A 24,581-nucleotide genomic window follows, 5' to 3' on the forward strand; every position below is an offset into this window, starting at 1 on the left:
GGACCCCTACGAGGGTTTGCTAGACCAAGAGGTGGAAATGAAGAAATAATGATGCTTGGCTCAACGGAAGAAGTACCGTCTACTCCGGGGATCCTGAAGAAGGTTCTTTGGAAGATCAAGAGGGCGAGGAGATGCCACCAGAAACGCTCCAAGGCTGTTAGAGATGCGCATGGACCAAACAAGTTAGATGAACCATTGCTAGGTGGTCCCAAGCCCAATAACTCTCCCTCTACCTTCAAGAGACTTTGCTCGTCATGTTTTCAAGCCATGGGTAAGAGGGCAACATTCATCTATGAACCCCTGTGAGGTAAGACGAGGTACGTCAAGCTTAGTGACATAAAACAAGCGCTTCTTGGGAGGCAACCCATGTATTTACTGTTTTTCTTAGTTGATAGTTTAGTTTTCGCATGAATAACTTATTGAGTGCCGGTGTCTTGAGCTTGTTTTTAATGATTTCTGCTGGTGTATTTTGCAGAAAAGAGCAGGCTCTAAATGTGTAAACATGTTTAGGGAATTTCTGAAGAGCCTACAGAGTTTTCTAAGTCGTCCAGAGGAAACAGACGGGCGTGTGGAATTTTCGCACACCCGTGGAGTCGTATTGCGAGCTCATCCAGAGAAGGCATTGGGGCGTGGACTCGCCCCTGTGAGCGACCTTGCGATTTTTGCACGCTCGTGGGTAACTTCTGTACGGGCGTGTGTTTTCCTGCGGAGACTTGGCAAATTATCCCGAGAGCACACAAGGACGTGGACTCGCCCCTGTGGGCCAACCTGTGAAAAATGCACGGGCGTAGGAATTTTCCACACGCCCGTGTAAATCTCTGCAGACGAGCCCTCTCCATCCCAAGAAGACACAGGGGCGTGCGTCTTCCCTTGTGAAGCTCTCTTGTGGTGGCGCACAGGCGTGGGTAATTTCTGCACGGCCGTGTATATGCGTAGAATTCCAAGAGACGCGAGTTTTTCTTTAAAATCTTCTTAACTTCTCTTCTTCTTCACTTCCAATCACTCAATGATCAACTCTGATCAGTCTCCTGGCCCACATATTGCTGTTTTAGAGGGTTTTTCAATCAATTTCCACGCCGAATTCGAAGTTTTCATACCTATTTCATTGGTAAACTTTTTTACCCTCCCTTCTTCACCAATTCTTTTTTTTAATAGATCAAAAGTCTTGAGTTGCACCAAAATTTCACTTTATAATGGTTTATGCATGTTTAGAGAGAGTTTAACCATGTTTTTAAGTTGTATTTTTGGAGAATTGATGTGCAACCGTGCGGTTTTCACGCCCCGCAAATCCACATGAGTGTGGGTAATTTCCACCAGCCTGTGTGGAATTCTGCAGTATGATTTTTTATTTAGCTTCTCTGATCATTTATCACATGTATGACATGACGTTCAAGGAAGCAAGAGGGTAAGTGCCCTCGAGAGACTTTACCTGAATTGCCACATATTGAATTTTCGAACCCCGAGCATCAGGCTCGATTTGAGCGGCTATCGATACTTGGGTTTGGACAATCTCGATTTGTGGACCTAAGTGTGATGAGTGAGGTCCAGCGAGGTGATGAGTTGGCTAGGGAGATTGACGCACTGATGGACGTGGGAAGTTGGAGGAGACTATTGTCGATACGAGAGCCAGTTATTCACACATTGACACTAGAAGTACTGCCATTTTTTGAGTTTGGGCAGCCATATGGGAGAGACGTCATACAGTTCAGATCATTCGGACGTCATTTTACTGTGAGTGTCACTGATTTTTTAGTTCGTATGGGCTTGTATGACGAGACATACACAGATACCAAGGAGTATGGACACTTGCCGACAGATTACCTTGGCACTTTGGCCACACAACAAGCTTACCAAGCTTTGTGCGAATAGGGGCAGTATGAACCGGGAATGTCCAAAGCCACATGTTTGTCCCAGCTGAGCTACAAGTATTTATTTGCCGTTATTAGCAGATCTGTGGATGGTCGAGGCTACCACACAGGAGTTCTGAGCCGGCAGGGGTTATTTTATTTGTATTCCATGGTTCGGACTGTGCCGATTCACCTGGGGCACATTGTGGCTGGCTTTTTGTGGCATCAGGGACAGCATGGGAAAGTGGGAGCATTATTTGCTGGTCCCTACATCACTAGACTTATTCGTGGGATGGGCCTCGCAGATGCCATTCGAGATGCCGACAAGACAGTTATTCCTTCTCTACTTGGACTCGATACTCTCAGGATGATGGGATTAGTGCACAGACATGGACTTGGAATTTTTACTTTGGCCACATCCACCACTGAGAGCGCCAAAGGCGGAGGGGATACAACGGGAGATTCTGTACCGATGGTGACCTAGACCTCAAGGCGCCCGAGTACCCTTTCAGGAGCCTATGATTGTATTGAGAGGCTCGAGAGCACTGTAAATGTATTGTGGTCTGAGATTATCGAGATTCGGGTGATACAATCAGCACAGTATACCGAGATGGTGGCCCATTTCGATGTGTTACATCAGTTACTGATTGGCAGACCTATGGCCCCTCCAGCATCACCATCACCACCTCCACCGGTACCCTTTGATATAGCACCAGCATCAGCAGCGGAGCAGAGACCTAATGACACCGACACTTGATTTTGTTTTTCATTTCTTTACTTTTTACATTTCATTTTGTACTTGTATACTCAGAAAGGACTTTCCTTCTGAGTTTATTTTCATTCTGTTGTCTCGAGTTGTATTCATTGCCTTATCTTTTATATACTCGAGCTATTTTTTTTTATTGAGCTTCACTGAACCCCCTCGTGTATGCGTGTAAATGGTCTTGTCATCATGGAAATTGAGAACTTGTCATAGACACGGCCAAGGTGCTTCGGTATTTGGTCGTGTATGCTTCGCAACCTGTTGGAACACCACTCCCAACAAATTAGCTCCATCAAATGCAACACTAGGAGTCAGGGGAGTATTGTTTTGATTGCTTCTCCCACATTTATTCTTGATTCATATACATCATGAGTGAGCTTGTATGTGTCCATTGGGGACAATATATAACTTAAGTGTGGGGGGGAGTTTCATAGTGCACACATCTCTTTTATATTGATTTTGATTGATATACATGCTCACATAGCCAATGGCAGTTCACCTTAGTTGCAATAATTGTATTCTTTGGTTTAGGAGAATTTTTAACATTCACTGTTCTCATGCTCTAGTTCTTGCTTGAATGTTTAGGAATTTTTGCCCGATTGACACTTGTGCACTACTCACTTTTTAAACTCTTTTCGAAACTCAAGTTTGATGTTAAAGGGACTAGTTTTAGTTTTGTTTCTTATGTTATTTTGCTGAAAAAATGGCAAAATGAAAAGAAAGAACAAAATAGTTTTGTTGTTTAGTTGTGCTTGTTGGTTGGAAAGAGCTACCACCTATGATGTATGAAGCTACTCTCATAAGTCGGATACTTGTTATGCCCTAATGAGTGAAAAAGCTATCTCATGGGATGTGTGAAAGCTACCACCCCAGTAGAAAGAGCTACCACCTCGAAAGTGTGAAAGCTACCTTAGTGGCCGCTTTGGAAAGGGCTACGTTAGAGGATGTGTGAAGCTACTGTCCTTTTTGAATTTTTGTCACCTTTTGTAGATAAATAAGTCCCTTTTATGTAGAACTTTGAGGAGTATACTTTGGGTTGACTTGAGTGAGTTCACACACTTACACGATTTCGGGTTTGTTGTCCATTTTGATTCAAGTTTTTAGCTAGAGCATTGATTTTTCGTATTTAGTGTTGAAATTTCCCTTACTTGTAGAATGCTCTCTTTGCATTCTTTGGTGAACCTAAGGTCAAGCACTTCCAATATTTCCTTCATCTATGCATATAATGTTTTCATTTTTCCTTGAGGACAAGCAAAAGCTTAAGTGTGGGGGAGTTTGATAAGTGCTTGTGTGATAAGAATGCGAAGTGTTCTTTCCTTATGATGAGCATTACTTTTATCGGGTTTTAACACTAATATGTGTGTATTTATGTTACGTTCATGCATATAGACTTGTGAAGCTGAATCTTAGAGAAAGAAGCCAATGTAGATCGTGAGTGCACCATTTGGAGAAAATCTTGAAAAGGTTCAAACGCGAAGACATAAGTCGGGTTCAAGATGCTAGAATGTGTGCCAACCTCCTAGTATTCAAGCTAGCACAATGATTTGGAGGGGCACAAAGACAGTCACATTCTAAGTATCCCGGCTTGTGCATGTGTAACAAGATCTCCACCAACGTGGCCGTTCATTGAAGAAGCAAAGCGATCTGCGGCGTAAATATGTGCCCGTTTACGTTACCACGAAGAAAGCTTGGTTTCCGGAGTGTTTTGGACTGGCACTGTAGCAGGACAATGTAACAACACTGTAACTAAATACTATAGTAGGTACTGTTCATAGTCGGCCGAAGAAGGAGTCGTCCAGAGAAACCACATGGGCGTATGGAAATTCCACACACCCGTGCGTTAATTCCACACGGACCATGTGAAATATTCACAGGAGCATGTGGATTCCGGATTCAAGGCCTTTAAAAGCTGATTTTAGCCATGATTTGAGCATTCTTTTCTCCATCTTTTTCCTAACTTGAAAGAGGGTTGCGGCTAGGGTTTTGAGAGGTATTGGCTAGGGATTGGGAGAGGTTCTATGGCTCCGACATCGCGGTCCGTTTGGAGAAGGTTAGTGGGAGAGCTTTCATCGGCACCGATCCGGCGAGGTGTATCCTAGGCTAGACAAAGAGACCTTTAGACGAGTAGAGGACTCTGCACAAGACCATCGTCATGACTATCGAGGGGGTTTTCTATGGATTTATTGCTTTTACATTCGATTTTATTGATTGTAATTAGCCTCATGGAGAGCTAAACCCCCTAGTGGGTACTTGGATTGTGAACCCTAGGATGTATTCGTTTCATTGAACCTTGTTATTATGCTTTTATTAATTGATGTTTTTATCGAGGTCTAATCTTGAATGCATTGATTGTTTGAATACTACCTTAGAGTGACACTAGGGTTGAGAGTTCTTGTTGGTAACCCTTGTGAGTGAGTGACACACCGCGAGAGTTAGACAAAGCTAAATTGGAGAGGGTTGAGAGGATGAGTCAAGAGGTAGCGGAGTGTCCCCTTTCCCCTCTAGTGTGATTTATTCTACCTCCAATTCCTCGAGTTCTTTGCTATCATAGTAGAGTGAATGGGCTAAGGGATGACCTTCCGCTAGAGCTTAGTTGTGAGTGCAATGGAGTTAAGTGCTTAAGTGATTTTAGTTACTAGGGCTTAATTGTGGGTAGGGACCTTCCGCGTCGACCAAAGGGTTAGGTCTACATATAGGAAGAGGATTTATCACTTAAAATCCCTAGAACTCATTGGAATTCTATACGAGTGCGAGGTTGAGAGATTGTTCAATTTCTCCTCCGGGACATGTATAGGGTTAGGCATGGTTGACCTTAGATTTGGGACCATGTATTAAAAGATCTCCACGACTCATTAATGCATTAGTTAGGAAGCATAATAGAGGGTTTTTGCACTTGGAACGATTGTCCTAGGTGGATTAATATCCGAGTGCCCCATTTATATCGATTGCCTTACCTCTCCTTTACTTGTGCCCTCTGTCTTGTATCTTTTACTTTTGTTTGCATTACATCTTGTCACACAAATCACTAGTCATATTTCTCTTTGTTAAGAAACAATATAAGTATTTTTACTCCCTACTCCCTATGGATATGATACCCACTCACCTGGGATTTTATTACTTTGGCAAACCCGTGCACTTGCGCGACATACGCAAGGAGCGTTGTCACCTTCCAACTAGTGAATTGACTTGAATCCTCTTGGAAGATGGCAGACATCTCCACGTTCATGAACTCCACTCGTGTCTTGGTCCTTGAATTCAATAAGAACTCCCAACATTGTGTCTTTATAGCCTATCTTTGCTTCATTTTTACTCTTCAAGATATTCACAACCTCTATGTATAAAAGAACACCCAATACACAATATGAGACATAAACCATGGTAAAAATGATGCTCAATGCATGTAAAACATATATAAAAATATGTCTGCTCAAGCAGTTAGCAAACTCCCCCTCACTTAAGCCTTTGCTTGTCCTCAAGCAAAATTAAACATTAAACTCATAGAAAGAAAAGAGAAGTGCTTGGCCTTAGGTTCACCAAAAGAGTACAAGAGTAAAATTCTAAAGTTATGGAGAGAGTCAAACACTAGACAAAACAATCAATGCTCTAGCAAACAATCCAATCAACAATGAAAGTGATAAAATCCGAATGCGTGTGTGTGTAAAAAACTCGACTCATGTCGACACTATGTCCACTACCAAGTTCTTATTAACATGGGACTTATTTATAAACACAAGGAATAGGTAGTAGCTTCACACAACCTCTAATGTAGCCCTTTTCTAAGATGCCTCTTGACTTGCTTTCACACTTTCGAGGTTGTAGCTCTTTCTACCAAGGATGTTAGCTTTCACACATCCCATGAGATAGCTCTTTCTCTCATTAAGGCATAACAAGTATCCGACTTATGAGAGTAGCTACATACATCATGGGTGGTAGCTCTTTCTCTCATTAGGGCATAACAAGTATCTGACTTATGAGAGTAGCTACATACATCATGAGTAGTAGCTCTTTCCACCCTGTATGTACAAACAACAAACAATTTCCAATTTTTTTTCGAATAAAACTAGAACACTAAAGTCCAAAAAATAATGAACTAGAGTTTTCATAGGTCTAATGAGTGAGAAAAGTGCATAAAGAGTAATCAGACAAAAATATTCAATGACATTGGATGAAAACTAGAGCATGGTAAAATCTAATGTTTACAACCTCCAAAAACTAAAAATTAAACTCTTAACCCTAAGGTGAACCTTCATTGGCAACAAGAGCATGCTCATGAAATCACAAGTAAAAGTCATGTATAAGGTGAACCCTGCCCCATACTTAAGATGTACATTATCCTCAATGTACGCTTGTAAGCACAATAAAATAGCATCAATGGAAGCATAATGTGTGTGGGAATGCAATTAAAATAATACTCCCCTGAACTCCCCATTCATCGTTTGGTGACATCTAACTCATGGGCTTGTTGTATAGGGTGTGAAGCTCACACGACCATGTGACAAGGTCACATGATCGTGTCTATGATTAAAACATCATCAACATCACTCTCAAGGCCATCTGCACGGAATACAAGGGGTTCAGTGAAGCTCAACAAAATAGAAAAGAAAATACGAGTTCATACAAATAGCACAATAAAGTATATACTCGCACAAAAATAAACATGAAGATAACTCTCAGAAGGGGAAGCCTTTCTGAGTACACAAGTCTATAAGCTACTAATCAAAACAAATAAGAGCAAGAAACTAAAATAAAGGTCTCATGAGTGTGACGCCTCAAGTGTTAGTATCTGAAGCTGGTGCTGGTCCAGGTGCTGGCACAGAAGTTAATGAGACCTCCTCGTCAAGAGTCCCTCGTCAAGAGTCCGCTGAATAAGATTAAGGCTCTCCAGAATTCGTGCTTGGTTCTCAAGGATGGTAGCAATGATAGCTTCAAGTCGAGCCAAATGCTCGTGAACTCGAGGGGAAGATGACTCTAGATTAGTGGATGTTATCGGTGCTGCCTCGATAATCCTAGGCTCGGATGAATGCCCGACTGTAGATGGTACCTCTGTATCCTCCGCAGGTTCCTCCACATCATCAGATGGAGCCTCAACCAATGCATATCCTCCTGAGGCTATACGCCTCATGATGCCCATCAAACGAAGGGTAACCAGGCCCAATGATGCTGGGTTACTGACTCGATCCTCACCTCTGACCGAGCAGATGAGACACATCTTGAACATGAGACGAGCAATATACGGTCCTGTGAACAATGGTCCCAACCGCAAGTACTCACTCTGATGACGAAGATAATCAGTGACCACATATCCCAAATGGAGAAGGACTCCATGTGCCATGGAGTGGAGATATAAAAGATCGGTCCTGCGAAGTGAGCCGGTACCATCTCCACGTCCTGTCACTAATCGGCTTAGAATCGCATGAATGTACCTGTGTGCTGGTCGAGTGAGCAAGGAGACCTTCAACTGGCCTGGGACATACTAGCGGCCTCCACACAAATCAATAAACACATGTCCTGGAGTGAGACCAGGGGGGTAGTCGATGAGAAGCCCGGTATACTCGATAGTATCGGTAAAATCTTGATCATATAATCCAAGATACATTGAGAATTCGGTCAAGGACATCCTATGCGGCTGGCCAAAAGCTGAGAAACAAACTGTATCCTACGTATCAAAATTAGCATCAGCCTTGTCACGGTCAAAGGAAAATAAGGCAAGAACCTCCAAGGTAATATCTCGCCTAACGAGCTCCTGAATGGAAAATAAACAGTCCCAACCTCCCACACTCACGAATGCCCTGACCTCCTCAGCAAGACCAATGTCCTCTAATGCATCCCAATCTATGAAGCACGACTGTCTAATCTTAAGATGCTGGAGATGCTCAAATCGTTGTTGATGAATGGGGTCAAGAAATTCAACCTCTAGTGGTGAAGTTGGTTCCCTATCATGACGAGGATGTTTCTGAGCCAATCTCTTGGTCCGTGGTGCTATATTTGTAAAGAAAACATGTAAAAATATCAGTTCGGCATATATACAGTGTAAACAGGCCACACGCACGCGAGGGCAGCGAGCAAGAAAGAAAAATAGGCCTACTGGCCACTTTCCCAGCCCATGCAGGCGCGGGGCCCAGCCACGCGCCTGCGTAGGCGCGCGCTTGGCCCGGCTGATAAGAGCTTGTGCGATAAGAATGTGAAGCGTTCTTTCCTTATGATGGGCATTACTTTTGTCAGGTTTTAGCGCTAATACCTGTGTATTTATGTACTTTTATGCAGGTTGGGTTGTGAAGCCGATTATTTGTGAAAGAAGCCATTGTAGATCATTTTACGCATTATTTGGAGGAGATCTTGAGAAGGCTCAAATGCGGAGACATGAGTCGGGTTTAGAATGCTAAATTATATGCCAACCTCCTTGTATTCGAGCTAAGGCAATGATTCGGAGGGGCACGAAGGCAGTTAAATCCCAGTATTCCAGCTTGTGCATACTTAGCAAGATCTCCACCAACGTGACCGTTTATTGAAGAACCAAGACGATCTACGACGTGAACGTGTGCCCGTTTACATTACCTTGATGAAAGCATGGATTCGGGAGTATTTCGGGCCATCACTGTAATAGGTACTGTTCACAGAATAGAGGAGCCACATAGGCGTGTGGAAATTCCACACGCCCGTGCATTAATTCCATAGGCCCGTGTGGAATATCCACAGGGGCGTGTGGAATCCCGATTCCAACCCTATTTCAGGCCGATTTCTGCCCCGATTTGAGGATTCTTTTCTCCATCTTTTCCCTAACTTGAGAGAGGACGGCGGCTAGGGTTTTGAGAGGTATTGGCTAGGGATTTACAAAAGTTCTACGGCTTCGACATCATCATCTTTTTGGAAGAAGGTTGGTAAGGGAGCCTCCGTTGGATTAATTTGGTGAGGCGTATCTCATATCGGACAAGGGGATCTTTCGAAGAGTAGAGGACTCTCCACAAGACCATCGCCACAACTATCGAGGGGGTTTTTCCTATGCATTGCTTTCTTTTACATTTGATTTCATTATCGTTTGTATTGTGATCCATGGAGAGCTGAACCCCTAGTGGGTACTTGTGTATTTGTGAACCCTAGGATGTATTAGTTTCATTGAATCTCTTTATTTTGCTTTCAATTAATTGATGTTATTATGAGTTCCAATCTTGAATGTTTGATTGTTTGAATACTCCCTTAGAGTGACACTAAGTTTAGAGTTCATGTGGTAACCCTTGTGAGTGAGTGACACTAAGGTTGAGAGTTCATGTGGTAACCCTTGTGAGTGACACTAAGGTTGAGAGTTCATGTGGTAACCCTTGTGAGTGAGTGACACACCACAAGGGTTAGACAAAACTTGATTGGAGAGGGTTGAGAGGGTGAGTCGAGAGGTACAGGAGCATTTCCTTAGTGTCACTAAGGTTTAGAGTGACACTAAGGTTGAGAGTTCATGTGGTAACCTTTGTGAATGAGTGACACACCACGAGGGTTAGACAAAGCTTGATTGGAGAGGGTTGAGAGGGTGAGTCAAGAGGTACAGGAGTGTCTCCTTTCCCCTCCTATGTGATAGATTCTATCTCCATTCCTTAAGTTCTTTGCTGCCATAATAGAGCGAATGAGCTAAGGGATGACCTTCCACTGGGGCTTAGTTGCGAGTGCAACGGAGTGAAGTGTTGAGGTGATTTTAGCATCTAGGGCTTAATTGTGATTAGGGACCTTTCTTCTAGACCAAAGGGTTAGGTCTACAATTAGGAAGAGATTTATCACTTGGAATCCCCAGAGCTTAATGCAATCCTTCTTACGAGTGCGAGGTTGAGAGGTTGTTCAACCTCTCCTCCGGGACATGTAGAGGATTAGGCTTGGTTAACCCTAGATTCGGGACCATGCATTAAAAGGATGTCCCTGACTCATCATTGTATTAGTTAAGAAGCATAATAGAGAGTTCATGCACTTGAAACGATTTTCCGAGGAGGATCGATACCTGGGTACCCCATCTTTATCGATTGCCTTACCTTCTCCTCTACTTTTGCTTTCTTTCGGGTTTCTTTACTTTTGAGAATTGAATCATGTCACACATATCACTATTCATCTTTCATATACTTAAGAAGCAAGTTAAGTATTTTTATTCCCTTTTCCCTGTGGATATGATACCCCACTCACCTGGGATTTATTACTTCGACAACTCCGTGCACTTGCGGGGAGCATTGTTACTGGCTAAGCACCCACACACCCGCATGGGCGAGCCAGTGGGTGTACGGGTGCGGTCTTGCTCGGTCATGCACCCACATGGGCTAGCCACGCGGGTGCCTGGCTGGCCCAGGCGGGCGGCCTGCCAGGCCGCGCTCCCACGTGCCCCAGCCATGTGGTCGTGTGGCTAGGGCAGGCCGTGCGCCCGTGTGGGCTCCGGACTCTGACGACTTGGCCGGAGTTAGGCTCCTACGCCTCATACAAATCATTCTCATACATTGAAGAAGTGTCTAGCATGATTCCCTATGAGAAATATCATAAAAATACCATGAAAACTCCATGAAAATGGCCTTGAAGAGCTTGGAAAGAGTGGAGGGGAGTGAAGGCTTACCGGAACAAATTGGAGAAGAAAACTCGGTGAAAACTCCAATAAATTATGTCTAATCCTCCAAAGAGTTGAAAACAATTAGTTTGAGAGATCAAAACTTGGGTTTTATAAGAGTGAAGGGGTGGAAGATGAAAGGGATCTATGAAAATGGAAGATTATGAATAGTGCCCCTTCATATTCTCATAGGCACATGGGGGTGTGGATTGTCCACACCCTCACGTGAGTACTGTACACAACCGCGTGGAAATTCCACATGGCGTGTGGGCTGTAAAATTTTTGCAGACAACCCACAAAGGGCCCGAAACTCCAAATTAACACCAATTTTTCAACATTAAACATTAAATTCACCCTAAACCATGTCATGCACATGAACAACAATTCAAATCACCGAAAAATTCCATGAAAACACCAGCAATCAACAAAAATTAATCAAGATGCACACTCATGAATTTATTACTATAGAATTTAAATTTTAAGTCTAAAAACTAACTAAAAGCTTGGGTTGCCTCCCAAGAAGCGCTTGTTTAACGTCACTTAGCTTGACGTACTTGTTCTTACCTCATGGTGGCTCATAAAGATGAAAAACCTCTTTCTTAGCAACCTGCACACATGATGGGCAGAAATCCTTCATACTCAAGGAGAAATTTTTAAATATGTTACCAAATGAGGGAATGTCGGGCTCTTCCTTTGTGTGCTTGCCCCCTAATGTGCTGGAATGCTTTTGGTGGTGACGTCTTGACCTCTTAACTCGGCAAAAAATCTGTTTCAAGAATCCTCCTTGAGGTTGCTCATTGAGGACTTGCTTTTCACAATTGGTCATTGTCTTTTTCTCAATGTCCGGCCACTCCTCATATGGATCCGGATTCAAAAATTCTTGCAAGTACTCATCAGAAATCTCATCATTGACATCCAAAAAATAACAAAAAATTCCTACAAGGACTTGCTTTTCACAGTATTTGATGTTTTCTTCTCCAATGTGCAATGTCATCTTGCCTCCATCCATATCAATGAGAGCCTTGGAGGTTCTTGAGAAAGGTCTTCCTAGAATTAATGGAATCTCCGCGTCTTCATCGACATCAAATACAATAAAATCTGCAGAAAAAATATGCTTGTCAACCTTTACCAAAACATCTTCAATTATACCTCTAGGATGACGAACGGAACGATCGGCCAGCTGTAAAGTCATGCGGGTTGGCCTTGGGTCTCCCAACACCAATTTCTGAAACAATGTCTATGGCATGACATTAATACTAGCTCCTGAATCGGCCAAAGCTTTTTTTTCACCCAAACCTCCATTTGCACAATGTATGATAAAGCATCTTGGATCGTTCATTTTGTTTGGCAAATTCTGAAGCATTGCCGAACAATTCCCTGCTAAAACCACAGCCACACTTTCCTCCATCTTCCTCTTGTTGGTCAAGAGGTCCTTCAAGAACTTTGCATAACGAGGCATTTGAGATAATGCCTCTACAAAGGGAATGTTAATGTGTAACTGCTTGAATAGATCCAGAAATTTACTGTTATGCGCATCAACTTGGTCTTTCTTCAAACACGCCGGATAAGGAATCCTTGGAGTATATGAAGGAGGTGACACAGCTGGCCCTTCTCCTTATCTTGCACCTTATCTTTTGGCATTTCTTGCGCAACTTCAACAGTCTTCCCAGTGGGAGCTTTAGCTTGAAGAATTTCATAATTTTTCTCTACAGTGAGCTTTTCTTGGAGCTCTCGACCGCTCCTCAAAATGATCGCCTTCACTTGCTCTCTTGGGTTAGTCTAAGTGTTACTTGGTAAGCTTCCTAAAGGCGTCTCCGCCAATGACTTTGCTATTTGTCCAACTTGATTCTTCAAATTGTGTAAAGAAGCAGTATGATTACGTAGTGTTGCCTCTATGTTTTGGAATCATGTGTCGGTTGAATGAATAAACTTTGGCAAAATCCTTTCTAATTCTGAAACTCTCTCAGGAATCGAAGATGTTTACTGAAATCCTGGTGGGACAGCGGTCTTTGCTGCCCTTGATTGCCCCATGAGAGATTTGGGTGGTTTCTCCACCCTTGGTTATAGGTGTTGCTATATGGATTACCTTGTCTTCTTCCAGAATTGCCCACAAAATCTACTTGTTCAATTGGGGCTGAAGTAGTAATTGAGATAGGACAATCGGATGTCGTATGTGAACCCCCACAACCATCACAACTTGTGATTGTGGCTATCTTTGATGAAGTCAAAGTGTCCAATTTCTTGCTCAATGTCTCTACTTGGGCTGCCAAAGATGTAACCGCGTTAATCTCATGGAGTCCGACCACTTTCTTCTTTTCTCTTTCATTCCATTGGTAGCTATTCAAACCCATCTCCTCAATCAATTGTCGGGCTTCTTCGGGGGTCTTGTTTCCCAATGTTCCTCCCGCGGCGACATTAAAAAGTAGTTTGTTGCTTGAGTTCAACCCATTGTAAAATGATTTAATGACCATCCAATCGGGGAACCCATGTTGTGGACACTTCCGCAAGAGGTCCTTGAATCGTTCCCAAGTTTCAAATAAAGATTCAAGCTCCATCTTAATGAATGAAGATATCTCATTACGAAGCTTTGCCGATTTCCCTAAAGGAAATTACCTTGCAAGGAAAGCCTCGGCTATATTGTTCCATGTTGTGATAGAGGCTCTTGGCAATGAATGGAGCCATTGTTTGGCTCTTCCCTTCAATGAAAATGGGAAAGCCCTCAAGCGAATTGCATCATCCGAAACCCCATTGATCTTGAACATGTTGAAAACTTCAAGAAAATTCTCAATATGATTGTTTGGGTCTTCATCTGCTAACCCATTAAATTGTGCAGACTGTTGAACCATTTGATTGAAACCCGGCTTTAACTCAAAATTCTGGGCTGCTACTGGTGGCCTAACAATGCTCGAATGTGTCCCACAAATTGTAGGCCTAGCAAAATCTGAAAGTGTTCTTGGTTGCCCCCCTTGTTCTGCCATATTTTTAGATTCCTCAACCTCTATTTCAGCTGGAAAATTCTGTTCCTGCACAAGTTCCTTGCCCCTTCTATGAATTCTTCTATCAATTTCAGGATCCTCTTCAACCAATGTCGAAGGGTTCCCTCGGGTCATAACCTGTAGCTGAAATCAATGAAAAGAAACAATAACAATGTCGAAAGAGAGAAGTATAAAGTAGAAATAGTAAATGAAAATGTGAACGACTAAAGTAACCAAGTCCTAGTGTTCCTAATATCCCGTTCCCTGACAATGACGCCAAAAACTTGACACGTCAAAATATGCGTGTAAACCGCAAGTGCATGGGTGTCGAAGTGATAATTACCCCAGTGAGTGGGTAGTCAAATCCACAAGGAACAAAAGTATTAGTATTAATCAATTCTTAGTTATCTAGTCGAAATCAATGGATATGATGAAATGAATTAATTCCAAGATAATTAATAAGCAAGCAAACGGGCAAGAAAAACAAGTAAAGGAGATCTCAATCAATAAAGATGAGGTACCCGGGCGATGCTCCCCCTAGGATCTAACATGAAGCTCAAGATTCACTAAATGCTTCTAAACTGAGTCTAAAGAGTCGAGGTAATCCAAGAACAACCGGCCCTTGCCTCCAAGCCACTGGTACTCGTCCCCTACAAGGTCCCGGTGGAGAAATCACTCAATCTCAACACCTCACACCCCATATGACAGCAATATACTCTAGGGACACCTAAGAGTAAAACTGATTCCTAAAGATAGATCCAACCCTAATTCCCAGTGAAGGATCACTAACCCCCTACAAGGTCCTGGTGTAGAAATCTCTCAATCTCACACCTCACACCAAATATGGTTGCATAGAGTCTAGGGAATACGGAGATAGGAAACGCTCAATCGGAAGGAAAAGGGGACACTCCACTATCTCATGACTCACCCTCTCAACCCTCTTTAACCTTGAAGTTCTAACTCTAATGGAGACCTCTCTCTCATCAAAGTAACAAATCATGCAAATCCAATCAACCACAAGGATTAATAAAACAAGGAAGCAATGGGAATACAAGATTAAAACTTAAATCAACTCGGATTTAATAGAAATATAAAGCAAATAAATACAAAAACATAGATCCTAGGGTACACATACCCAAATACCTACTAGGGTTTAGCCCTCCATGGAGCAAGTTATAAAACAATGGTTAATACAATGAAAAGAAATGAAAACCATGAAGAAAAAGTCCCTTGACTTTGTAATGATGGCCTTGATGGGTCGCCCAACATATTGAAGAATCCTTCTCCGAAGCTAGGTCACCGAAGGCTCCTTCTATGCTATGACAGAGAGAAGATCGATCAAAGTTGGTGATGGACGTCCCCCAATATCGCCAAAGACCTTCTTCAAAACCCTAACCGCCTTGCCCTCAAAGTGCTCGCGAAAAGCCTTGCCAAAAAGTCCTCAAAAGAACAGGGAGAATGGCCTATTTAAAGCCTAAAACCGTGCCTATCACGTGCCCCCACGCACCCATGTGTGCTTCAGGAATTTCCATGCGGACACATGAACAGTAATTTTTTCTACAGTACTGCTACATTAAATTTGCTACAGTGTTTTGTTACAACACTTTTCACAAAACACGGTCTAAACATTCTTCTCTTGAGGCCACATGTCCGGGCACAAGTCCATGTACTAGGCTGTAAGACTTTTCTTCATTGACATATCTTTGAGAGGTCTTGCAATCTTCAGAAAGAGAAGGAACATGAAGATGTGGCTGCCTTTGTGCCCTTCCAACTAGTGAATTGACTTGAATTCTCTTGGAAGATGGCACACATCTCCACGTTCATGAACTCCTCTCGTGTCTTGGTCTTTGTGTTGAACAAGAACTCCCAACATTGTGTCTTTATAGCCTATCTTTGCTTCTTTTTTACTCTTCAAGGTATTCACAACCTATATGAATAAAAGAACACCCAATACATAATATGAGACATAAATCATGGTAAAAGTGATGTTCAATGTATGTAAAACATATATAAAAATATGTCTACACAAGCACTTATCAACCTCTCATGACCACCTACAATACACATATAAGAATATGGTAATAACGAATTGATTAAATTAATCTCACCAAAGGTCCAAGAATTGGGTTAATTAGGAACAGGTGGTGAGATGGGTGGTTTCTTTCTTTTGGTGGTCACCTTTTTCCACCATTTAGTTGCTCGAGAGTTCTTTTTTGTTGGTAAGGCAGGTGGTTAGAGGACCTCAACACTTGCCAAGTCTTGACAATGCGAATCATTCATTACCTTTTCCCCAACATCTTTTTCCAGAGGGTCGTCTTCTAATAATTCAGATAGCTCATCCTTGAAAACGGTTTCTTGCACAAATTAAGAAACAATCTCATCAATGACGTCAACAAAATAGCAAGTGTCATCAAAATCCATGGTGTGTCGCATAGAGTCCCAGAGTTTGAAAATAACTTCTTTCTCCCCCACTCGGAGTGCCATTCGACTATCCTTGACATCAATAAAAGTTTTTGACGTGGCCAAAATTGGTCTTCCTAGAATTAACGGCACCTTATGCTTGCCATCTACATCCAAAATGACAAAATCCACTGGAAAAATAAACTTGTCCACCTTCACTAAAACATCTTCGATGATCCCACATGGCTACCTGATGGATTTGTCTACCATCTTCAGAGTCATGGGAGTGGATTTTAGTTCACCAAGCCCAAGCTTTTGGAAAATTTTGTAGGGCATGAGATTTATACTTCCTCCTAAATTAGAAATAGCCTTTTCATCAATTATCCCACGCTCCTAAATTAGCAATAGCCTTTTCATCAATTATCCCACTGATCATGCAATGGATGATGAATCCTCTGGGATCTTTATCTTTCTTGAGAAGCGAGTTGGTGATCAACACCGAACACTCTTCACTAAGTGTCACAAAGGACACTTCTTCCAATTTCCTCTTATTTGTGAGCAATTCTTTCAAAAACATCGCATATCTCGGCATCTGAGCAAGAGCTTTAACAAATGAGACATTGATGTGTAAAGTCTTGAACATATCAAGGAATCTCTTATACTGCTCTTCTTGTTGATCTTTTTTTACCTTCACTTGGTAAGGGAGCTTTGGTTGATACACTGGTAGCACACTCTTTTCCTTACCCTGTTCTATTGTTTTCTCTTCTACATTGACTAGAGCCTCAAGGTCAACAATGCCAGTTGGTTCAACAATCTCTTTCTTGAGCTCTTTCTCGGGCTCTTTCTCAGCAGAATTTTGGAGTTGCTTCCCACTCCTCAATGAAACACCCTTTAAGAATTCCTTTGGTTTGACCTTAGTGTTGCTAGGGAGTGACCCTGGAAGCTTCTCCTCAATCCATTTGGATATTTGAGCCATATGATGCTCTAAATTCTGCACAATAGCATTTGTGTTCCTCATCATCTGCTCATGATTCAAAAAGCGACTTTCTATGCAGTTGATAAATCGGCCTATCAGCCAGGTAAGTTCACCAATAGAATTTGAGGAAGACGAGGAGGGCAGTAGTTGTGTACTTTGTGGGGAGCTCTATTTTGTTGCTTTGGTCCTTACCCTTATCCTAGTTAGCTCCATGAGAAATTAAGGTGATTTTTCCACCCTGGATTATAAGTGTTGTTGTGTGGGTTGTTCTGGTACTGACGATTTTGCACAACAAAATCCACTTGTTCTAATTGTCCAGTACCTATATAAGCAGAGCCACCAGTCTCACTTGGAGGAACCCATCAATCTCCACAAGGTTCACTAACTGGGGTAATCGATTGCATTAAATCCAATCTCTTCATGATGGCTTCAACCTATGCGGCTAAGATGGTGACAACATCCACTTGGTAAATTCTGGCTACCTTGCTTGGTTTGTTCCTCTTAGAACTCCATTGATAGTGATTCTTTTTGACCAACTTCCACACTTATCTCCACTGACCCTATTTCACTCAAATTAATCTGTCTGATTCTTCTTCGGAAATTCCTCTCAATTTCTGGATTAGGATTTGCCAAATGGAGAAGATGTGCTTTCACAGATTATACAATTGTGCCTACGTCCGATAAGATAGATCAATGTAAGCTTAAGAAAGAAGAATGAATGAAAATGGAAAGAAAGCTAAAATAATGAATAAAATTTACAAGAAAACAAGTATCAACAAAAATAAACAGTATTAACAAACTAAATCACCAAAATCCAAATTTTCTAAAGAGTTTCCAATCCCCCGAAATGGTACCAAAAACTTGATGCACTCTCCGTAAGTATACGGGTCGCACACAAGTAATACAGTGGTACCCTATGAGGGGTAGGGTTCTCGAACCATAGGCATTGGACTTAAAGTACTAATTTTTCTTCTGATGTTCAGTTAATCAATGATTGGATTGGGGTTAAATTAAAAACAAAACAACAAAGGAGAGGAACAATGGCAATGACGGGGGGATTAGGATCGAGATTTCAACAACAAAAGAGCAATGCCCCGGGATGATTCCTATGAGTTATAGCATGCTGACTTGATTCTAAAGCCTACTAGGTACATTCTATTGTTCAAGTGTCTGCTCAAAAGCAATGTTGCATCTATGGTTCTCAAATACACCAAGTTTTGCTAAGATAACTAGATTACCTAAGCAACTGTGAAAGTCAAACACATCGATTTATGCAAACACATGATTAACACAAGAAACCAAAAGAACCCTGAAAACATTAAAATCAAGTAGTCAAAGCATACAAAATAACATAGTTCACATCCTAGGGCACCATGGACGGTTAGGCCCTCATGGATGGGTACAATGAGGAAAACAAAGATGAAGAACTTGAGAAAGAAGACATAACTCCCTTCTTCTCCAGATAATCTTCATTGTCAAGCTCCATATGCTAACCCTACTTCTCTTGTGCCTCAAACTCATCCTTGATCCCCTTAGAAGGTGTGGTGAAGCCTAATCTTCACTCTCCTCAAAGTTCTCCTGATGTAGATTAGAATCAAAGATGAGAGCAAACCCTAGAAATTGGAGTTAAAAAGATCTAAATTTGAGCTCGATATGGGCTAAGCACGGTCGTGGTTAGACCTTGTTTTCTTGGTTAGGGTTTTGAGTGAATTGGCTAAGATCTTGCCTGGAATCTCTAGTGGGAGGAAGCATGGTTGTCCTTAGACCGTGCTCCGCTTGAGCACGACCGTGCTAGGAGCATCCAGCATGTGCTTCCTTTGTTGAGCAGAAAATACCCCCAACCTGAGATTTCTAGGGGGAGGAGCACGAGCATGGTCCAACTATGTTTGGCCTGGTGACACCCCATTCCAAGCTTTATCACTCGGTCGTTATGAGGCTGGGATATTCAGGGGGACAGAGCACGACCGTGCTCTGCCCTTGCTGAGCTTGAACGCTTAGCAATTTCTCTAATCTTCACTTGTTTGGTATCCTGATTCACTCCTAATTGCTTCGAGCTCCCCAATTAACAAATATACTAAGAATAGCACCAAATGTATACAAAGATGTGCTAAAAGACAAGCAAAAGAAAGAATTGAGGGTAAGTAAACATGATATGAGTTGCGCTCATCATGCATCTCAGAATCGGACAGAGAGCTGCCCTCTGTTCTCCTCCACATGTGTCATAGACAAGAATAATTCTGGAGCTTCAACTAGCACTTGGACTGTTACTCACGAGTAGATCTAACTTCCTTGTGAGCGCATCCACCTTAGCGGCTAGGGAGGTATCTACATCTACCTCATGCAATTCGGCTACTTTAGGCTATATACCTCTTGAACTTTAGTGCGATTCATTATTGGTCATATCCTAGAACAACTACTCTGCCTCATTTGGATACTTATTACTCAATGATCAGCCAACTACGACATCGATGATCTACCTTGTCTGGTAGTTTATGCCATTGTAAAAATTTTGAATTCTCATCCATGGACTAAACCAATGATGAGGGCAACTCCTGACGAGGTCCCCGAACCTCTCATATACTTCAAATAGTGTTTGGAACTCTCAGTGATTGAATATTGAGATTTACTGTCTAACTTTACTGCCTCGCTAGGTGGAAAATACCGACTAAGAAACTTCTTCACCATATCCTTCTATGTCTTAATAGACCTTGGACTAAAGAAGTGAGCCACCGATATTCCAACTCTTTTAAACTGAATGGAAAAAAACCTCAATCTAATGGAATCATATAACATAGTGCTCATCATGAATGTCGAACAAATTTGTAGCAACCTCGAGAGATGGGCATTTGGGTGTTTATCTACTAGGCCATCAAACTGACATGAGTTTTGTATCATCCCAATGGTGCTGGCCTTGATTTCAAAGTTGTTTCCCGTGACCTCTGGGCTTTGGACATTGAACTCTACTCCTATGAACTGTGGCCTCTAATACTTGGAAAGCATCCTTCTAGGTTTAGCCATAATGATGGACTCTCCGTCCTCGATTTCATCCTCTACTTTAGTTGTTGAACTCTCTCGGAGCTTTCTCAATGAAGTTATGTCAATCTCACTATCTCCTTCTATCAATCCTGTAGGGTTAGCTCTAGTCATGTACAATCACCTACATAAGAGAATAGCTAGAATGAATCAACAAAAAAATAAAAATAATGAAATATAATGAAAGGATACAACAAAGGCATAAATGGTTAAAAAACTAAGCTACAAATTTTTGTAGAATCTCTCAACTAGGTGCTCCCTAGTAAAGGTGCCAAAAACTTGATGCACACACAACGCGAGTAGTTAAATGCGTGCAACTCGGCAAGTATACGGGTCCATCAAGTAATACTCCGTGAGTGAGCACGGGGTCATATTCTTCAGGGAACGACAAGTGACTCCTATTACTTCCTTTAGCCTAACATCTATGGTGATAAGTATATCAAACTAAATCTACTTCTACAAACTAACCACTAATATACAGTTTAGGAGCTTGAGCTATAATTGGAAAAACTAGGTACCTGTATGGGGATTCCCTCAAAACTTACTAATGATATGAACTAAAGTGTGGCAATTTTATCTAGTGTTACACCAAGGGAATTTATAGGCCTACTAGTCCCAATCTCTTGGCAACCATGTCTGAAGCATTAGGAACTTAAAGTTGGAATCACTTCCAACCCAGCCTCTTATGTCCATATTAGGAATGAGAACACCACAAAAAGAATAATTAAACCCTAATCAACAAACCTAGCTATGCCTAATCACTTAGCACATGCATAGATCTAATAAAGCATGGTTGTTCTAATGAGTGGAAATCTCTTCCTCACAACATCAACACAATAATCAATAAGCAAACACGCAATGAATCTCAAACAAATAAAAATAATAATATATTACCAATGATATTAATATTCACAAGTAAAATACTAAGTTCACGATCATACAATTAACAACTGAATTCTACTATCTCATGGATAAAAGAATAAGCATCAAAGTCTAGAAATAATCAACAAGAAAAGTAATAAGAATCCTAAAACTAACTCCCTCCAATAGATCACCAATGGTTGAGGTTGAGAAGATCCCAAGGGTGTCAAGATGGTGCCGAATCTCTTCTTGCACCTTCCACTATAGATGTGCGTTGACTTCTCCTTGGAAAACTTAATAGAGTCCGCTGAAATCGTATTGAATTTTGTCTCCAGCTATGCTAAACTACAAAAATCATACCACCTCTGACCTAATTAAGAAAAAAATATCCTTCTCCCAAAAATCAGAAAGTCTAGGGTTAATTATAATCATGTCCGCCACGAGGTCACAATGGCCATTGTTAGAGCCGTTGTAATCAAAATCTCTTTCTTGGGTCATATGTTGAGCTTTGGGTATTTTGTGTTGTGACAACGGATGTTATGTGTGCAATGGCCATTGTGAAGCCTGTTGTGGCTCCTATGATGTCGTCCTGTGGATTCTGCTCCATAGCATGGTTGGACCACTGCTGTTATGAAGTAGTGGTGATGTTCAGGAACTTGTATTTTGGTCCAATCTGCCTCAAATCACCTACATATTTGCTCCTTTGGCCTTGAAATACAATTAAAACCTCCGGCGATTATTATTTTGGCGCTAAACATATGAAACTACATGCAAAAATGTAGTGCAATTGATATATAAAATATGTGTGTTCAATCTCTTATCACCTATATCATTGAATCTCCAAATATATGGCATGCCAAATTAGGACATGCTTGCATTACATGTGTAACTTAGATTATTGCCTAATTTCCCTTTAAATCCTTATCATAAATGTGAAATTATGTACAAAATAAGAGTTTACCAAACAAACATTTAAGTCAGTTTCAAGAGATCAAATGAATTATTGGGACGAACTCATAGTAATCTTGCTAACTTTAGATCAACACCAAGTAGAGATGGAAAAAATTACTACATTTTCTTCATTGATAATTATAGTAAATTTTGCTATGTTTACTAGATTCATAGCAAAGATGAGGCTCTAGATATCTTTAAGATATATAAAGTAGAAGTGGAGAATCAACATTAAAGAAAAATCAGGGCACTTAGATTATATACAAGAGGAGAGGATGAATTAAATGCTTTCTCTGATTTTTTTTTTTTTGTTAAATATATTGTCCATCAAACAACTACTCCATAACACCATAACAAAATTGTTTAATGAAACATAAAAATAGAACATTGAAAGATATGATTAATTCCATGCTTGAAAATTTAGAACTTGCAGACAATATGTGCGATGAAGCTTTGCTGCAAACAAAATATTAAATCGCATAAGAAGGATAATAAATTTCTGTATGAAATCTAGAAGGGAAGGATTCCCACATACAAAATGTTGAAAGGATGTGATTGTCTAGCAAAAGTTCAAGTTCTTGTAACTAAAAAGGCAAGACTTGGATAAAAAACTATTGCTATTCATAAGCTAGGTAAACAATAATGTTGCGTATATATTTCAAGTTATAAAATCTGAAGTGTTAGATATACATGTCAATACTATCATTGAGTAAATTGATATTAAAATCTTTGAGGAAATATTTCCTTTTAAAGAAAACATATCAAATACAAATAAAAAAGAACTCATAAGTAACAAAGTATTTACATGGAATCATCTTCTAGTGTAGAAGAAAAAAGAATTTGAAACAAGAAACAGTCAGAGAATAAAAATTCTCATAACCTTTTGGACCAAAATATCTTACTTTCTTAACCATAAATGAGTTATCAAATCATAAAGAGGCTATATCCTGGCCAAATGTCTTTTTTTTTTAAGGAAGAAATCAGAAGTGAAGTTGAATCAATCATGCAAAATCATACTTTAGAGTTAGTTGATTTACAACCAGGTAGTAAACCAATTCATAAATGGATATTCAAAAAGAAACTCAAAGAATGGATATAGTTGGAAGGAAGGGTTAGATTATTTTAGCACATACTTTCTAATAGCAAGGATAAAATCTATTAGGATGTTAATTACTTTAGAAGCAATTGATAATATGGATATGAGTTAAATGGTTGTAAAAACTGTTTTTCTAAATAAAGAATTGGAAGAAGAAATATATATGGAGAAATCTAAAGGTTTAGTTGTCAAAAAGAAGAAAAGAAGTTATTGTAACTTATTGGGTGACTATATGGACTCAAATAAGCACCTAAACAATGCCAGGAGAAATTATGTCATATTATTAAATCAAATGGTTTTATTAACCAAAAAAGTGACAAATGCTTATACTACAAAGGTAAAGTGTGTCATTGTATGCTTGTATGTTAATGATATGTAGATAAAAGGAACGATTAAGGATATTCTAAATTCTACTAAAAAGCAAGGTTTTGAACCTGGACCAGATTGATTCATCAGACTAGTAGAAATAGGAATAGGTCAGCAGTCCTATTCAGTTTTATTTTACTTGTTTATAAAAAGTGGACACACTCAAATCCAGTGAACCGGGCGGTTGGACCAAAACTGACTATACCCCACTTTTTAAATTAATGTTTTTTTTAATTAAAAACTTTTCAAAGATGAAGAAAATCAAAGACATGAATAACCCTAACCATAGAGCAAGATCAAAGTAGAGAAAAGAACTGGACTTGGTATATGGGTGGTCATATAGGGTTGGTCCTGAAGGGATCAACCTATCAAGACGAACGAGACTTACTAATTGAGATCATCATCATCCTCTCCCTTATCAAAAATTAGCAATCAAAATAGAAATAGAGAGAGAAATATGGTAGCCATGAATAAGTAAAGAACAGAGAGAAAGTGTGGCCAAGAGAAGAGAAGGAAATCAAAATAAAATTTTTAGGGTTAGGGTTCCTCATACGATGTATCTCGGCCATTGATTAATGCAGTTATTTTTATTTTCCATGGATTATTGTGATAGTGATATGATCACTAGGCACGGTGATTGGATTTAAGTGTTATATTAGCATATATCCAATCTGATATAATTGTGAACTAAAACAATAACTTCAGTTGATGTTTTACAATATATTAACCGAATCAATTCAAATGTAT

General features: G+C 40.6%; 2 non-coding genes across 2 annotated transcripts; one reads left to right on the forward strand and one right to left on the reverse strand.

Moving 5' to 3' along the window:
* The first annotated feature begins 13,657 nt into the window (after positions 1-13,657).
* LOC120268016 lies at positions 13,658-13,764 on the forward strand. The gene has a single exon (XR_005538687.1). It is a non-coding gene; the product is annotated as a small nucleolar RNA R71 (small nucleolar RNA).
* Positions 13,765-24,150: 10,386 nt separating this feature from the next.
* On the reverse strand, positions 24,151-24,243 carry LOC120268166. The gene has a single exon (XR_005538835.1). It is a non-coding gene; the product is annotated as a small nucleolar RNA Z43 (small nucleolar RNA).
* Between the last annotated feature and the right edge of the window lie 338 nt (positions 24,244-24,581).

This window comes from Dioscorea cayenensis, chromosome 8, assembly GCF_009730915.1.
Source record: "Dioscorea cayenensis subsp. rotundata cultivar TDr96_F1 chromosome 8, TDr96_F1_v2_PseudoChromosome.rev07_lg8_w22 25.fasta, whole genome shotgun sequence".
Taxonomy (NCBI): domain Eukaryota; kingdom Viridiplantae; phylum Streptophyta; class Magnoliopsida; order Dioscoreales; family Dioscoreaceae; genus Dioscorea; species Dioscorea cayenensis.